Source organism: Eumetopias jubatus, unplaced genomic scaffold (genome assembly GCF_037043125.1).
Source record: "Eumetopias jubatus isolate StellerSeaLion01/CBP00866 unplaced genomic scaffold, mEumJub1_p1.0 scaffold_1, whole genome shotgun sequence".
NCBI lineage: Eukaryota > Metazoa > Chordata > Mammalia > Carnivora > Otariidae > Eumetopias > Eumetopias jubatus.
The window spans coordinates 76,881,078-76,898,324 of record NW_028274807.1 but is presented as its reverse complement, the minus strand read 5'-3'; positions in this window follow the sequence as shown (position 1 = coordinate 76,898,324).

Genomic DNA, 17,247 nt, shown 5'->3' with positions numbered 1-17,247 from the left:
CTCTAGGAAAGGATCAGAAAGAGAAGCAGAAGAGGGAAGAGGGAGAGGGAACAAAACAGTCCCTCCTAGGATGTGCTATCTAGTGTCCCTCAGGCTTTCAGTGTGTTATTTATCCAGTCCTTCCATCATGTGGTGGCTGATAGGGCTGAGACCCAAACTCACCACCGGCTTCTTCTAGAACACTTTTATTTTTTTTTGTTTTCCTTCATGATACCAGTCTGCCTAGTAAATCAGGAGAGGGGAGTATTAACGTTGAAGAGTAAGAGTTTGAGGGTGGAGAACTTGACAGGAAAATGCTGTGAAGGAAAAAATTTGAAAACTGACTTATTTTTTTAAAGTCGTGATATATGATGATAGGTGATAATCTGTAACCTTCCAAAGAAGAGCAATAAAGAAGAAAGTATAGAGGTGCCCAGCAAAGGAGCCGAGGATTATGGTTCTGATGGCTTTTCCAGGAGTTTTGACCCTAAGGAGAGATTGGTTTGGTTGCACAGCACCTTTGGAAGGAAGATTTGGCACCACTGTTTTCAGATAGGAAAGATGGGTTCCTGTTGCGAAGGATTCAGTCCCTCTGAAGCAGGGCTTCTGGAACTTAGTTGTAAATTAGATTCACCTGGAGAAATTTTAAAACTGCAAATGCCCAATCCTCTGTCAACTACTCTCCTAATAGGTCAAAGGTGAAGGCTGACCTTCAATTCAGTCTGTTGCTGAATCTCCCCAGCTGATTCTAATATACAGTCAGTGGAGAGAATCCTGCTCTGAAGAGGTTGAAGAATCAAAAGAAAGTGGAAATGATAATAAAAAGAGCCAAATATTTATGATCAAAATAACTAGTAATTTTCTTACGTTTATCAGAAATTTCATATATATCCAAAACACTTGTTTTTATTTTTATTTCGGTAGGTTTCCTGATGGTAAAAATTGTTTAAAAGAGAAAGTGACAAAATAGCAGATGTCTGGGTAATTGTATCTAGGTGGAGTTGTTTTTTTTCTTTTTCCTGCTCCTTTATATTTTTTGGTTCTCCCCAAACAGATTTAGAATGTGCTAATTTTATAATTAGAAGATATAAATAAGACCCAAAGCAAATATTTGCATATTGAATCATTTCATCTATGGTATATAGAAATATGTACCTATAATTACATGATAATTTGAGAGAGATATTCATATAAGAAAAGATCCCTTAACTATAATAGCAATTCAAACTTTAAGAACATTTTTACCATTGGCTTTAAATATCCATTTGCCTTTGTTAATAAAAAAAAAACCATTCATAGGGTCACCAAATGCTAGTGATCCCTGAGTATTTTGTATTCATCCTTTTAACTCACTACAGCTCCTGGGATTTTCGTTAGCTCCATCTTACAAAGGCACAGATGGGCCAATGAACTTGCCCAAGATCAAGAGACTACAAAATGGCAGAGGTAAGATTTGATCTCAGTCTTGCCTTATGACCTAGACAGCGTGCCTGGTGTTGATGCACCCACTTGATTTTTGGACCTCACATCCATCTGGGAGGTGAGTTCTCATTTCATCACAAAGTCTTGATAACTTATTTTAAGGGCCAGGCAGGCACCTAAGCTATGCTTGTTACCAGGTACACAGGTAGAGGGGAAAGCTCCTTGTTTGAAAGAATCATGAAAGGAACCCCAAACCTAAAAATAGTTAATGAATCTTAAACCAATCACACATTGGAGAGTCAATGTAGAGAGTTAAGGGTTATTCTCCACTGAAAACAACAATCTCAGGAGGTGGTGGTTATCAGTCCTCATTAGCCCCCACTTTGGTTTAATAGTCATTAGTGACAACAGAGATAAATTTTATAGGTGCTAATTGACCCTGTAGGAAGACTTTGAAGTTCTCCCACTAGCTTAGGACCTCTTTGAAGTTTTGTTTTAGCTAAAGTGCCGGGGTCAAAGACCTGAGAAAAATGCACAGCAAAGAAAGAAATACAGGTACCAAACCTTTGCACTATATGAGTGATCATCGAACTGTGGTTTAGAGACTGTGACCAAAATAAACCCAAGCAGTACTGGGCAGGAAAGAAAACCGCTCACCAAGTTGCTCTACAATTTTTCTGAGGAAATATTTAAGAAGATTTTGTATGTGTTACCACTCTGTTCTCATAACATTAGGGAAAAAGGAGAAAATAGCCAACATATTTATAGTACATACAGCTTTCACAACTCATTTGATCCATGTAAAAAATGCCATGAGTAAATGGGAAGCTCAGAGAGGTAAAGGAACTTGCCCAAATTCTCTGTGCCAATGAAGAGAGAAATTAGAACTCATTTAGACAAGTAGTGCGGGGTATCTTTCTTGACAGCATAGCTCCCTCTGTTCCTGAGGGGGAGAAATTGAGGTAGAATAAGGAGGGAAAGGAGACACAAGTCTAAACATGGATGATAGAAGGAGGGAATAAAGAGTTAAAAAAAAAAAAAAAAAGCACCCTAGTCCTAAGAGTTTATATTCTGGTTAAGCTCCATGTCGACTAATATCCAATCAAGAGCCAGGCACAATGAGAACAGAATGAAGGCACATACAAGAGTCTGCAGTGGGACTCAGGAATTTTTCCAAGTCTGCTTCCCATCCGTCCACTTCCTCCATGATTACTAGCTCTATATGGTCTTCACATCAATTAGAAGGTATTGAATTTGGGAGATGGCAAAAGAATGCAATCCTAGGGAGGTTGGTATGCTAAGAGATTTACAAAGAATGTAGATCAGGCATGAGGCCGGTGACAGGAACTCGGGTTCTGGTGCTGACTGGGTGTCAGGGATGAGACAGAAAGCAAGTTATTAACACAAGGACCTGAAGTCAGGGTTAGGCTTGCAATGACTGTCCTTTGAGGTAAAATACTCCAGGGTATTGAACTGGGTTAAATCAACCACATGGCTAGAGTCTGGCCCAATCCCAGAGCTCTGAGCAGGACTGAATCCGTAAATTTTAGGTGGGGGTCACTGCTGCAGAAGCTGGGGACAGGCGGAGCAAATGTGTGAGTGCAAAACCATCCAGGCAGGCTTTACAATGTGGGGAGATCTCCTTCCTGCAAATGTCCTTGTCTTTTAAACAACAAAATAATCCCTCATTAAATGGAAAAGTGGGACTCTTTTCTAAAACTTTTCTTGTAAGGATTCCAAACATAATCTTACCTTTCAATTTAGCATTATTAAAATAAAAAAAAAAAAGAACTGCCTGAGGGAAAGAAGTCAAGGGAACTGATATCTACTGAGCCCCTTCTAGCTGGGGATCCGGACCGGCTATCCGCATTTCTATAGATGGTAGAGCAGAATCATGTGGTCTTAAACACACATGGTCAGAAATATGGGGTAGATATAGAATTTTTTTTTTTTAAATATCAAGGCTATCTGGGTATTGCCAGGTTTCTAAGGACAATAAGGTAGTCTTCCCCAGAGTCAAAAGAGTTCACTCTTGAGTGGGATCATGGGCATTCATGCTAAAAAAGGAAACCGAGTAAATGGGACGAATGGAGAAAAGAGGGGGCCAGCTTGCAGTTGTCAGCCTGCCTAAAGCTCACACTGGCGCATGAGTGTGGTGTTAGAGGAGAGATTGCTTTAAATTTCATCCCAACAGAGTGATTACTGGTAGGAAGTCCCCTGGAGAAAAATAGAGTGGGTGGAAGATGATACTCTGGAATGGTGGAGACCTGGTGTTGCCAATGGGAGGCAGAGAAATGACTTGGTTTCATTGTAACTGCGCCTGACACCAGAAGCAAAGAAGAGATGGCCCCCCACAGCCATGTCTACCCGCCGGACTTTATATGCAGAATCCCTCTTCTCCGATCCCTCAGAACGTTGGAAAACTTTCAAAAGACAAGCGATATTAGCACCTTCTGCGTCTTTTGAGAACGGCGGATGAAAGGGACACATAAATTTCGGTTATTATTACTTACGTGCAGTAATTTTAGTTGGATATCCCTGACACACCTTCTCCTTTGTCATATTTTTCTGGGAGTATGTGTGTGTGTGAGTGTGTGTGTGTGTGTGTCTAAGTGGCTTTGACCCTAGGGCTTTCTTTGATTTATAGGCAGCTCTCTAAGTTGTGCTAGGGTGGTTTCGGAGCCTGTTTGTTCTGGCATCCCCATAAAGCTTTGCTTCCCATGGCAACTTCAGCCTATGAAGCAAGGCCTAAGGGAAAATACAGTTTTCCTTGCCAGAATGAGGCAATAGCACTTTTGGGGTGCTATTTTGCTGGGTGGTGTATTATTTCTCAAGCAACTTCACTCATGAAAAACTAAACAAAACAAAACAAAACTTTAGGATCTGAGTATTAACCATGGGAAGCAGCAATCTTGGTTTTCCCTAAACATGTTAAGTGATCTTTTGAAATTTTAGACTTTAGGTTTTCAAAGATTTATTTATTTATTATTAAAGAGAGAGAGATTGAGAGCGGGGCTGGGTGGGGGTGGAGAGGCAGAGGTTGAGAATCTCCAGCAGACTCCAATGCTGAGCGCAGAGCCCGACCCCAGACTTGATCTCACAACCCTGAGATCATGACCGGAGCCGAAATCAAGAGGCAGATGCTTAACTGACCTAGCCACCCAGGCACCCCAGTTTCGGGGTTTTCAACTTGCCATCTGCCCAGTGGCAAGATTGTGGGGCATGCTCCCCATGAGTAGGCCCAACAGATACATGTCCACTTTCAAATATCCTTCTCTTTTATACTAGAGTTTAAAGTTTAATCCAAGGTCGGTTCTCTCCTGTCATTGATGCCCTCCACTGCTTGCGTTGAGAAGAAACCTGTGCCTCTCAGCCTTGGCTGCACATCAGAATCCCTAGGGAGCTTTCAAAACACACCAGTGCCCAGAACCCACCACCACAGATTCTGATTTACTGGGGGTGTGGTGGCAGGGCTTGGGCATCAGTAGTTTTCAGAGGTTCCCAGGGGATTTTAATGTTCAGCACCCCTGATCTAGTTCAATCCCTTTGAGACCCTGAAGAAGGAAGTAACCTCCTCAAGGTCATTAAGCAAATAGTTTGTCTTTCGACCACACATGCCGACTCGTGGTTGATTAAAATACCTCTGTGTAGTTAACTGTGCTCTGTTATTATCTAAATAATTTTCAGGCTGTTCACATAGTAAATAGGTAATCTATGGCAGTTGGGTCCTGAAATACAGGATGCTGACTTCCCTTGCTCTTTGCACCAAATCAGAATGTGCCTGTTTGCCATAAGGAGTGAGATTATGGCTGGGGAGGAGGAAAAAATAGTGGAGAAGTAGAATATGCTGCCACACCCTTCTGCATAAAGGACACTTCCCAACAACATGTATCTTTTATACTGGAAAGGTGACTTATTCCAGTGGTGAAGAGCACTCCTGGGTAATTTAGTGTATTTATCCTTATGGGCCTGGATAAAAATTCTCTTAGTATGCCCAGTACTTCTGCCCCTACTTCTTGATGGTTTGGGTAGGTGTGTATGGGTCACCAAGTGTGAGACTGTGGCAACTTTCTAAGCAAGCTAATTTATGTTAGTGTCGACCTCATGCCCAAGAACCCTCAGCTTATCTGTGTGTGCTTGTATCTGAAGCCAGAAACCAAGACAACTTTTATTTGCTGCTTTTATGTGATGTTCATTAAGAAATAGGGTCATTTTTGGGTAACAACTCCTTCTACCTTTTCAATGTAGTTTAATGGTTTTCTATTAAAAAGTATCTTTCAGTACTGCGAAACTATAACTCGGGGTGTATGTAGATGTTAAGTCTTTACTAGGCTTTCCCTTCTATGTTTTTCTTTTATTCAAAAAGTCAATAAGTCATTTGGCTAAAATCACTATTAATGTAAATGAATTTATTTGGTTTAAATTAAGAGTTTGTAACATTTAAATTCAGAGTTTGTAAAGTTATTGCTAGGCCTTATAAGAATATGGCTTTCTGGGACTGTAACTGTGTTTCAATGAGGAACGCCAACTATGGCTGTCCAGGGGCTCTTTGCTTCTAAACCGAACCAGATTCAGACTATAGGGAGGGTGAAGCAGAAGTCCTAAGAAGAGAAGATTCGCATTAACACTGGCTTCTTTCTGCCTCCATCATGCTCTCCCTGTGTTCTCAACAAATATTCATCTTCATCAACCAAGGAGGGAACTCCCTGGAACTTCTCCTGTTGTTACCATCTTCTCTGCCTTTTTTTGTACCCCTACCCTTTGCCTTTATGCCCAAATAATCTAGATATTTCATATATAAATATATGCGTATTTAGAGAGTTCGATCAGATTTCACTGAATGGTAGAACTAGAAGGACTCTTGGAGAAATGTAGTATAAAATTTCTCCTCTTTCCTTAGACAGATATATCCCTCGATTAGTACATCTGCCATTATTTCACAGATAACAACATTGAAGCTCATTGAAGTTAAGTTACTTGCCTACAGTCATGCAGTAAAATTAAATAGGAATGCTAGAGTGACACCCAGGATTCAAAATTCCAAGTCTGGGATTTCTATTTATTTTGCCCTATAGAATGAAATAAATCATAATACAAAATTAATTAAATGTTAAAGCGATATGCTTTTAGAGATCACCCGTGTGCATAATACATGTACACCAATCTTGTGTGCAAAAATACACTCATTTAACTCTTGTTTGTCTGTGCTACTAGAGACAACAATCGCCTTGATAATTATCAGTAATTGAGAGCATAAACCAGAGAGAATTAATGCTTGAAGGCATATTTAGAATCTCTGCTCCACTGGTCCTATTAACTGAGACGTACAGACCTAGAGAAGGTGAGTGCATTCTCAAAATCACTCACATGTAAGGAAGATTTGCATTATATTCTGAGCAATTAATTCTGCTTTATTTTAGGCCAGGCTAATATTTCTAAAAGTCCATGATACATATGGTTACTATTGTGAATACCAAGCATGACACAAAAGATGTAACAATAACAAGAAAAAGAGGGAAGACTAACAAAATGTGAAGTAATGAGATTTGAGCTTTTTTAATGATATCAGCCAAATCTCTTCTCTCTGCTTGTGGACTCTGCCAACTGTCAAATGCGGCATTATAACGAAGACCTTTAAGGTCTTTTTCTGAAGGACCTTCTCTTCTATGAAACTAGCAGCTTGAAGACCAAGGAACTGACCATGATTACTGAATGAACAGAAGGGAAAATCCTTACCAAGCCAGGCTCCACCTCAGCAGCATTTTGTGTCAGGTTGAAAAGGGCCATGAAAGAAGCCAGTTGGAAATCGATTGACTCCCCGAGGTCCCGGGAAATGTGTGGGCTTCCCCCTGTGCTTCTCTAGATGGAAGATACATGAGTCTCGAAAAGTACAAGAAAGCAAAATAAAGAGCAAGAGAAGCTCCTGACGTTAACAAAGTCATACACATTATACACATGTTAATTTTCTAGTGAATATGTTGTTTCCTTAAAAGGAAAGGATCTTAGGAAAGACCTTTGCGTAAATAACTTCTTTGGAGGAAAAAGGTTACACAAATGCATGAAGTTTCCAAATGAAAAAATAACCTGGAGACTGTTCTCACAGGATCAGCTTACCAAGGGTAATGAGGAAATGCTTCCTAATTTTCATCCTAGGGGTGATTTGGACCCAGAGCTCTTGAGACAGGAAGGGAGGTGTAACCTAGTCTGCGTGACTGGTTCTTTGTAGGCTTTTAAATGACTCCAGGGTAGAAAGTGGAGATGCTAGCAGCCCCACCCAGGGTGCCTGAGCCTGCACAGAGCCTATACTTCCCAGTGAATTCACTAGAAGAGGGCCCCCCAGGGAATCTGTAGAGCAGATCTGAGGGTCAAAACGTCCCTACAGTGCTGCTGGCTACTTTTACTGGCACAGATGAAATGCACTTATAACACTGAATACAAATCAAATCCCCCTGCATCAGGCCCTCATCTTTTAGTACCTGTCATCCTATCAATTGAAGGAATTGCATTTGGGTGTCTTGAATACTGAGGATAGGAAAGATAGTTTTGTTCTATCTCTCCCAGGGGCTGAAAGAGTTTTTGACTCAGGAAGTCAAATTTGTTTCCCGATTGTAGACGGGAGGGTGAGTGTAGTTGTTTGCTTTACATTAGGATGACAGGTGGTGCATACCTTTCTGAGGCGAGGTCTGGGTGTACTGGGGTGTGCCCCAGAGGAAGTCAATGTTTAGAGCTTTTTTTGTGTGTGTATGAGCTCTTCAGTTTAATTATACCCATGCTGCTAGCTCCCTTTTTATCATTACTCTTATTCATTTTAATATCCACTTCCCTTGGCTAAGCATAGAGAAAAGATGCATTTATTATTTGAACAGCTTTATGTTTATGATGCCCTATTCGTTTGTGAAACTGGAGACTCCACTGTAATAATACTCAGAGAAGATGAGCTCGAATCCAGCTTCTAGCTAGAGGCAGAGAAGAGCTTCAGAGTTGCTCCGAATATAAAGGCACTTCCCTGACATGAGGGGAGGGAAGAATACCAAAGGGCAGGAGTGGGGGAACTGGGCACCAGGAGTGAGATCAGAGGAGTGAGACTGACAGTGCATATGTCTCTGTTCAGTTTTTAGTTGGAGAGGAGAGTAGCAGATTACCCACTGACATCCTGAGAACAGCAGCTGTCAAAACTGTCAGTCAGGGGGAGATTGATTCCTTTCAATTTCTTGTTGAACCAAGAAGTTAAGAGACAGAAAAGATCTACGAGGCCATCCAACTCACTTCAAGTCCCTCTGCATTAACAAAGTTACTTGCTAAAATCAGCCTCCGAGGGCAAAATAAAGGCTTATCATTATTTTGTGTTGACATCATAGAAAAGATGAGGAAGACCAACATCTATTCATTCATTCCATCATTTCATTCATTTATTCGACAATCTTCCCTCCCATCCCCACCCCTCAAACTTACTCTGTGCCAGGCCAGCTGTCTTGGTGATAAAACGATGTGCTAAGGGCTAAGTGCTAGCCATTCAAAACTGGTAAGATTCCACCACTGTCCTCCAGGAGCTCACCGTCTTCCCCGGGAGACAGCTCTGAGAGCCAACAGTGCAAATGCAGTGTGATGGGTGCACTCGCTCGAAAGGTGTGTGCCAGGTACTGATGGGAAACTAAGGAGAAAGAGGTGATGAGGCCTCCTTACGGTATTTGGAGAAGACGCCCCTCTCCAACGTTGAAGCTGCTGATCTGGACCTTGGAGGAAGAGGAGGAGCGAGTCTCCCGTTCCTTTCTCAGGCAGGGTCAGAGCCTTCTCATGATCCTCAAGACAAAGTTCAGAGAGTAAGCACTAGCTCACTTTCTCATTATCTCAGACTTTGGAAGCATCTTGGAGAGAGAATCCATCTTCATCGTATTCATCTGAGAGAATTTAGGAAATACACATTCCAGGACTCCAAACTTCCAGATTCTGTTTCAGAAGATCCAGAGGGGATTTCAAGAATTGATATTTTTATGTAGTTCAGGAAATAATTCTTATTTGTGGCCACATTTGGGAAGGACTATCAGGCAGTTTTTCTCAAAACGTAGTCCCCAGACCAGCAATATCACCATTGCCTGAGAACTTGTTAGAGGTGAAAATTCTTGGACCCCATCCCAGATCCACTGAGTCAGAAATTCTGGGGATGAGGTTCAGTAATCTGCTGTTTAACAAGCCCTCCATGTGATTCTTATGCATATTAAAGATTCAGAACCTTTGCTCTGAGGCCACCAGCCAGCTCATCAGATGGCATCCCACATGGTAACTGAAGAGAGTTTACTGAGTGGACTGTTTGTCTAGATGTGGACAAGTTTAGAAGGACAAGCAAGGGATAAAGCAGCTCAAGATTAGCAACATTTGAAGGAGTTACCACCCCAGATCCAAAGGGGCACAGGGAATGGATGATGTTCTAAGGATCTGACAAGATTTGGATATGGCAGAGAGTTTCTGTGACAAGACCTCTCTTTGTCTGACCCTCGCATATGAAGGGGGCCAGTGGTAGAGGTGGAGTAATACACACGTGCTCTCTTCTCTCCCGTTCCAAAATCTTACCTGCATTTTCCACTTTGCAAACCAATCTGAAGTCAAAGGGCAACCATGCCCAGGTGATAAAGTCTGGGATACCAATTTCCCAGAGCTCAGAATAGGGCAGAGAACTGAGGAGAATGAACTGGACATAATAACAGAAGACCAAATGTCATGAGCACATAACCCAGGCTCTCAGCGTCTCCTCTCCTCCACCTCAAGTACCAGCACTACTTTTCCAACATTTTAAATCTCTTCTACTGTATCAGTCTCCAATCTGCTCTGACTGCACAAATGTTGATAACTCACAGCTGCTGAGAAGAGTCAGGCATCTTCCCTCCTGTTCTTTGTATCCATTGTTCCATGTTCTAGATGGAAGATCTTCTACTTTTCTGCTGTTTGAATATGCCCATTCTTTTTTCACCAAATACCATTTATTCTTTGGATTAAATATCTGCTCTTTCTTTCATTTTTCTTTTTTTTTTTTTTAAGATTTTATTTATTTATTTGACAGAGAGAGAGACAGTGAGAGCAGGAACACAAGCAGGGGGAGTGGGAGAGGGAGAAGCAGGCTTCCTGCAGAGCAAGGAGCCCGATGTGGGACTCGATCCCAGGACCTGAGCCGAAGGCAGACACCCAACGACTGAGCCACCCAGGCGCCCTCTTTCATTTTTCTTTCTCTGATAAGGTTTGGAGTATCTTCAGGTCTTGTTGACCTGTTCACAGTTCAACTTGCCATGTTCCTTTAGTTACATGTAGAATGGAATACTGTTCTTTGTATATCCCACAGAAATCTCCATAGACCAATGGGATTCAATATGCATCTGCTCATCACCTAACATGTCAGGCTATGTTCTTAAAGGAAAAGAGGAGATTTCAAAGGCCCTAATCAGGTACCTTATTGCCAAACCTGGGTTCATGAAATGTTTCTAAGTTATATCTTGCCTCTGAGGAACTATAAAAACTTTGGTTTACATTATTTCATGTATCCTTCTCTCATTCTAGAGTGGTAGAAACCAGCAACTAATACTACACCAGATTTTACCCAGGGGATTGCAAGGTAACAACTGGTACCATCTTGCTAAGATCATTAAGTAAATGGGAGAATAGCCCTGAGTTCCATGTCTGCTCATTCTCTATTTTGGTCAACTGTGGTTCCAAAACCTGAGTTGCAGAAAGAAAGGATAAGTGCATTTTATTTGGGGGAAGAGAGATATTATACTATACTCGTTCACCTCTTCATCCCTATAGATTCTGGAAGCTTGTACCTCGATTTCTCTGCCACTAAAGTAGAGAATATTAACACCTACTTTCTAGACAGAAGTTGAAAATTAACTAATATGTGTTTCAAAAAGCCCAAAATAGTCTCTCTCTCTCTCTCTCTTTTTTTTAAAGATTTTATTTATTTATTTGAGAGAGAGTGAGAGAGAAAGCACAAGCAGTGGGGAGGGACAGAGGGAGAGGGAGAAGTAGACTCCCCGATGAGCAGGGAGCCCGAGGTGGAGCTCCATCCTGGGACCCTGGGATCATGACCCAAGCTGAAGGCAGATGCTTAACCCACTGAGCCACCCAGGTACCCTGAGCCCAAAATATTCTTAAAATTATCTGAAAGATGCAATTCATCGTGTCAATAACATGATGGATTCGGAATCTTAGCGATGGAAGACCTTTAGAGAAGTTTTGATCCAGTTGTCCTCACATTTTAGCATGCGCACCAGAATCACTTGAAGGCTTCAGAAACTAGATTTCAGGCTCCACCCCCAGCATTTCTGATCCAGTTGGTAAAGGGTGAGGCACAAGAATTCTCATTTCTACCAAGTTCCGAGGTGATGCTGAGTCTGCTGCCCTAGAATCATACTTTGAGAACCACTGATCTAGTCCATCCCTTTATTTTAAAGATGAGATCACTGAAGCATACAGTAATAAAGAAACTTGCCTAAGGAGACAGGATCCTAACCGAAAGCTGAGTCTTTTCATTCCAAGGCTCCCTCCATTATAAAACTGCTGCTCCGCCTTCCCCTAAACCTACCCCAAGTAAACATACAATCTACTAAAGACTAAGGTTTTGCTACGCAAAAATGGCTTCAGGATAAGTCCCCTTTGAACCAGCTCTCAGCCAACAAGCCTCTCTTAAGAGAGAAAGCCTGGAACCAACACTGTTCCTTTTTTCCAGCTTCAGGAAAGGGCGACTGTGACTTAGTTTCTCCTGTCCAATGCCAGATGTCTGAGAACTGCCTGAAACTTTGAGAAATTCATCTAGTGTCTCCATGTTTCTATTCGCTCCATCTGTAAAACGGGGTCAGCTGTATTGTACCTCATGTGCAGATCTGTGTGCCGTGAGGTTTAGCGGGGAAGTGGCTGCAAAACATGCTGCAGATGGATGTGTTATGGAGGAATGCTTAATATCAAAGCGAGATGTCATTTTCTTTCACTCTGCATCTGTAGTTTGTAAAACAAATGCTTCTAAATTCACAGTATTTTTCTCACATGTACTATTTTTTCCAGAGTGATATTTTCCCAAAGACTCATGCTGACTTAAGCTTCTGGAACCTTGTGGGTGGATCTGCTAAATTAAAGACTCGTATTTAAATTTTCTGCATAACACTGGTGGGCCGAATGCATCACAGTGGCTGAGGAGAGTAGAAAAGATTTCTAGTCCTGAGGGGCATCAGTAGAACTCTGTGGGTTAGGGGTCTGTGAATCCAACCAAATGTGAAGTGATTTCTTTCCCCAAATGGATAAACATGAGCATCACTGGCATCCTGGGAAAACCTCAAACACAGTAAAATATAAGGCTGGCCAGCTAGATTATAGAGAGATAAATAAATAGAGTGATTGATTGGTAGACAGCTAACAGGATAGATAGATAGATAGATAGATAGATAGATAGATAGATAGATAGATAGATAAAGATATAGTTATAGATATCAGAGCCACAGTAACTTTTTAGAAAGAATTATGATAAAACATATATACTGAATTTATGTTGTGATGATCTGGATTTCAGTTCAGTTGTATTACCTTATATGTAATATTGAACATGGATCCGAGCTTCCATTTATTTATATTTCAAAATGAATTAGTAACATCTCTCTTACCTACTAGTAAGCCTATTATAAGGCTCCAATGAAATAATGCAAATTAAAGCTCTTTATAAAGTATGATCCATATGTAAGCTATTCGTACCGAAATTCTATGTTCTTCACCGTACATCAATTTTCTACGTAGAGAGAAAACTTGATAGTTGTAGCCAAGATGATTGAAACTAAAGGGTGAACTAAATTTCAATATGGATATATGTGGACGTGTGTGTGTGTGGGTACATGTGTGTGTGTGTACATGTACATGTATATGTATAGTTGTAGTTCAAAAGTAATCTCCAGCCATGGAAATATTTGTGGAGATCTTATCTAAGGAAATCAAGAGAAGAAAGAATGATCTGTTAAGGAAGGAAGTAGACCTAGTAAGTACATACATCTCTCTGGAGCACAAAACTGAGCTACTTAGACCCTTCATTGGTTTTCTATAATTCAGGATTACAGGCTTAAAGAAGTTAACATTTTAAGTAATAGGGCGTCTTCTATGAAGGGTCTTAGAATATCTGTTATTGATTCTCAAGAACAAACATGGGCTCTCAACTCATTGTCTCAGTCATTTGTATAACCCAGTTTTGACTATGGCTTTATTGACCACCGAGTTACATATGGTATATTCCAGGAATTTCACCAGAAACATATTTTCACACGGAACTCTACAGCTTTATACAAGAGCGGAATTACATTAAGACAACCAAAAAGACCTGATAATATTGCTCTCTGGTAGTTGAGAAATTGCTGGTAATCTTGTCTGCATTTATGTTTATTTACAACCGCCTGTAACCCCTCCCTTCACATTTTAGACAACAGCAGACCCGAACAAATGCAGGGATCAAGTGGGAGGAACAGACTTCCCTTAGCTGATAAATTATCTTAGATTCAAATTCCTCATCTACAGTCTGAGGATAATAATGCCCGTCGCAAGTGTTAGCAAGAGTTAGATGACCACAGCACACAGAAGTCACCTGGCAAGAAATATATGCCCAGTGCCAGCATTTCTTCTGGCCTTGAGTTTCATCAGAGGCATTTCATTTAGAGCTGGCAGCTTCTTCTCACCCGAAACAGTGAGGTAGAGGAGTGGTTAGATAGAAAACGCGTTAATTCCTTACATGCAGATGAACTGGAGTGGTCTGGGTGGTGAAAATGAAGCTGCAGAGGAAGAAAGGCTTTGTGTTCTGCAAAGAGGATAGTAGTGATGTAGAATTTTGTTTCTTTTTTGTTTTCCTTCCCAGGAAGCTCTGGGTAGCAAGAGAGGAAAGCACATGCTTTTTAACAACGACCCCAGTATTCAAGACTATCAAAACCATTCGCTTTGGAGTTGGAAGATTTTCTGAGGCAAGTCAGCTATTAGTATAAGAATATAGTATAAGTGTAAGAATCTCCAAACACTTGACTGAACAATAAACAAATACATTAAGGAACTCTTCTGCATTCAGTATCCTGTCTTCATTGATGAATAACTATACTACCCAGGGGACTGAGAATTTTATCATACATCTTAAGAAATCAAATTCTTTTTATAGACAAGGACCCATAAAATTATATGACTGAACCCCTGCAGTATCTCTGGTCATAATTGGCCCCCAAAAGTGACAGCTGCATGCCACGCCTGTAATGTAGTAGTAGTAAGATGTAGTCGGAATAGCCACAGTATTTGTCATGGCTCATGACATCACAAGGTCTGAGAACTATTACGTTGAAGCAGTATGGCGTTCACAATGCCTACAGCTCCATCTTAGACCTATCACTGGTCTCAAAAGGCCAAGCCGTGGAACTCAGTCTGGCAGAAGAGAAGAAAGCAGAGCCAGGTCCCTGGTCTAAATTCTACAGCCTACTTTGGTACGCATCTTCCTTCCACATTTTCCTTGTGATCTTTATGAGTCAAGAAATTAATTTGCCCTAAGCGACATTTTAGAACTGCAGTACTTACATTTTTTGAAGTGTAGACTCATTTTTTACAAAATAAACCTACAGAAAAATCAGAATATATCAAAAGGTTACAACGGGGATGATGAGTCCTAAAATGCAACCAGGTTCCACAGAGCAGAACTGCAACAGCCTCTGAGGCTTCTCGAGGGAGATACATGTATGAAGACACTGGTTTAATGGGTGTAGCTAAAGATATTAGAAGCAAATAAAGATACTCTGGGAACGCCCGAAAATATCCCATCTCTGTTCCTCCTTGAATTAGTTGAATCCACAGGTGGATTAAAGGAAATTTTGTTTTTAGGGACTTAGAGAAGGCTTTGGGGATCCTTGGATGGTGCTTTGACCTGGGGACCTTATATAATACTTAATAAATCAATATGGTACAAAGCATGTTGATCACCAGGACTGTATTTCTCCCTTCCATGCCCGTTAAGTGACTTTTTGGTCCTATTTAGCTCCCCTTAAGGGTCCACTTGTTTCCCAGATTCTATATAAGAACTTTCCTCTGCTCCAAGAGTTGGTAACAGTGGGAGAGTTGTCTGAAATTCTAAACCAACTGCCTTTGGTCAGTCCAGTGCCTTGCTTCTAGCTCTTTTTCTCCTTTCTCCTCTCTCTTCACCCTCCAGTTTTGTTTCCTCATCCCTGGATCCAGAAATGCATGTCTGTCTACGTGTATTTTTCTTTGGGATAAAGACAAAAAAAAAAAAAATCTCAGAAATCTCTCAGTTCTTTTGGGTGCTTGTTTTAGAAGTAGTTCAACAACTTAAGGTCAATAGCAAAATGATATCTTTTATCATGGGTTCTCCTTCAGACAGACCTCTTGTTTTTGTCAAAGGTTAAATCATTCAGCCTTACAAAACCCCATTAACAATCTTTTCCTCCACTTCTGCTTTCCCTGAAGGCCTGTGCTGTTACTAGAAGGCACACACACCAAAAAAACTAATAATAATAATAATAATATTTATTAAATAATATCTAATAATTTTTCAAAAATTAAATATAGTGCTTTCTCATGGTTTCATATGTTTCACTCTCTAAGAACAGTGTATCTATTTCCAGTGGTAGCATACTACTTATATATACAATAAATTTAATGGATTCTTAGGTTCATTTTATCAAAAAAATCTTTATACCAATGGATGCATCTCTATCTACCTATTTATCTACCTACCTACCTATGTAGCTATCTATAATATAAAAAAAGTAAGATGGAGTCGTATGATTTTTGCTTCAGGAGTCTGGATAAATTATTTTAGAGTTTATTGTTGGTAGTCCGGTAGGAGCTGCCATCTCTCCATACCTATTGAATGAGAAGCTCAAGCTTGGAGACTAAAAGTTAATTTCTTGTGAGCCTTTTTGTAATCATTAGAGCTGTTTACTGAATTTCTAGACACATAGTATAATTGTATTTCTTCTTTATCCTCTTGAAATAAGACATGCCTTTTTGACTAGCCTTAGCCAATGGAATCTGATCATATTGATGTATGATATATGTCACCTCCAGGCAAAAGCCTTTACAAATTGGCACCTGACTCATCATGTTCCTTTCTGTTTGCTATGGTAACTGCTGATGTTCTGGGCAACAAAGGCTCTGTCAGCTTGCTTGCTTGAGTCAGAATGATATAGAGAAGAATCTTCAGTAGATTCACAGTGGACTTGCTTTATAAATGAGAGATAACTTTTTGCTGTTTTCAGTCACTGAAATTATTTGTACAGAAGCACAAGCCAGCTTATCCTGGTTACATAATCAGCAGAATTATTCACTTGTTACCAAATTTGTTCAAATTCTATACAGTCCTTTTTAGTCTTGATTTGTGTTGGGTGGTTAAAAATGAGTAAGACAAAAGGGGACAGAGAGGGAGGCAAATCATAAGAGACCCTTAACTCTAGGAAACAAACCGAGGGTTGCTGAAGGGGAGGTAGGTGGGGGGATGGAGTAACTGGGTGATGGGCATTAAAGAGGGCCCTTGATGTAAATGAGCACTGTGTGTAATATGTAACTGATGAATAACTAAATTCTACCCCTGAAACTAATAATACACTATATGTTAATGAAATTGAATTTAAATAAATTTTTTTTAAAAAGAGTAAGACAAATCCTGTGCCCCCTCCCCCCCCATACCTTATAGAAAAAGTAGGACATGTACCAGAAGCTATGAAACAAGGCAGCATATATTAAAAGTCCTAAGGCAGGGACAAGGTGCTAGGAAACTTTGCATAATGATTACTTCCTGTTGGAATGTTATAGAAGCTCCCAAGAGGATTTGGCCATGAAACAAGC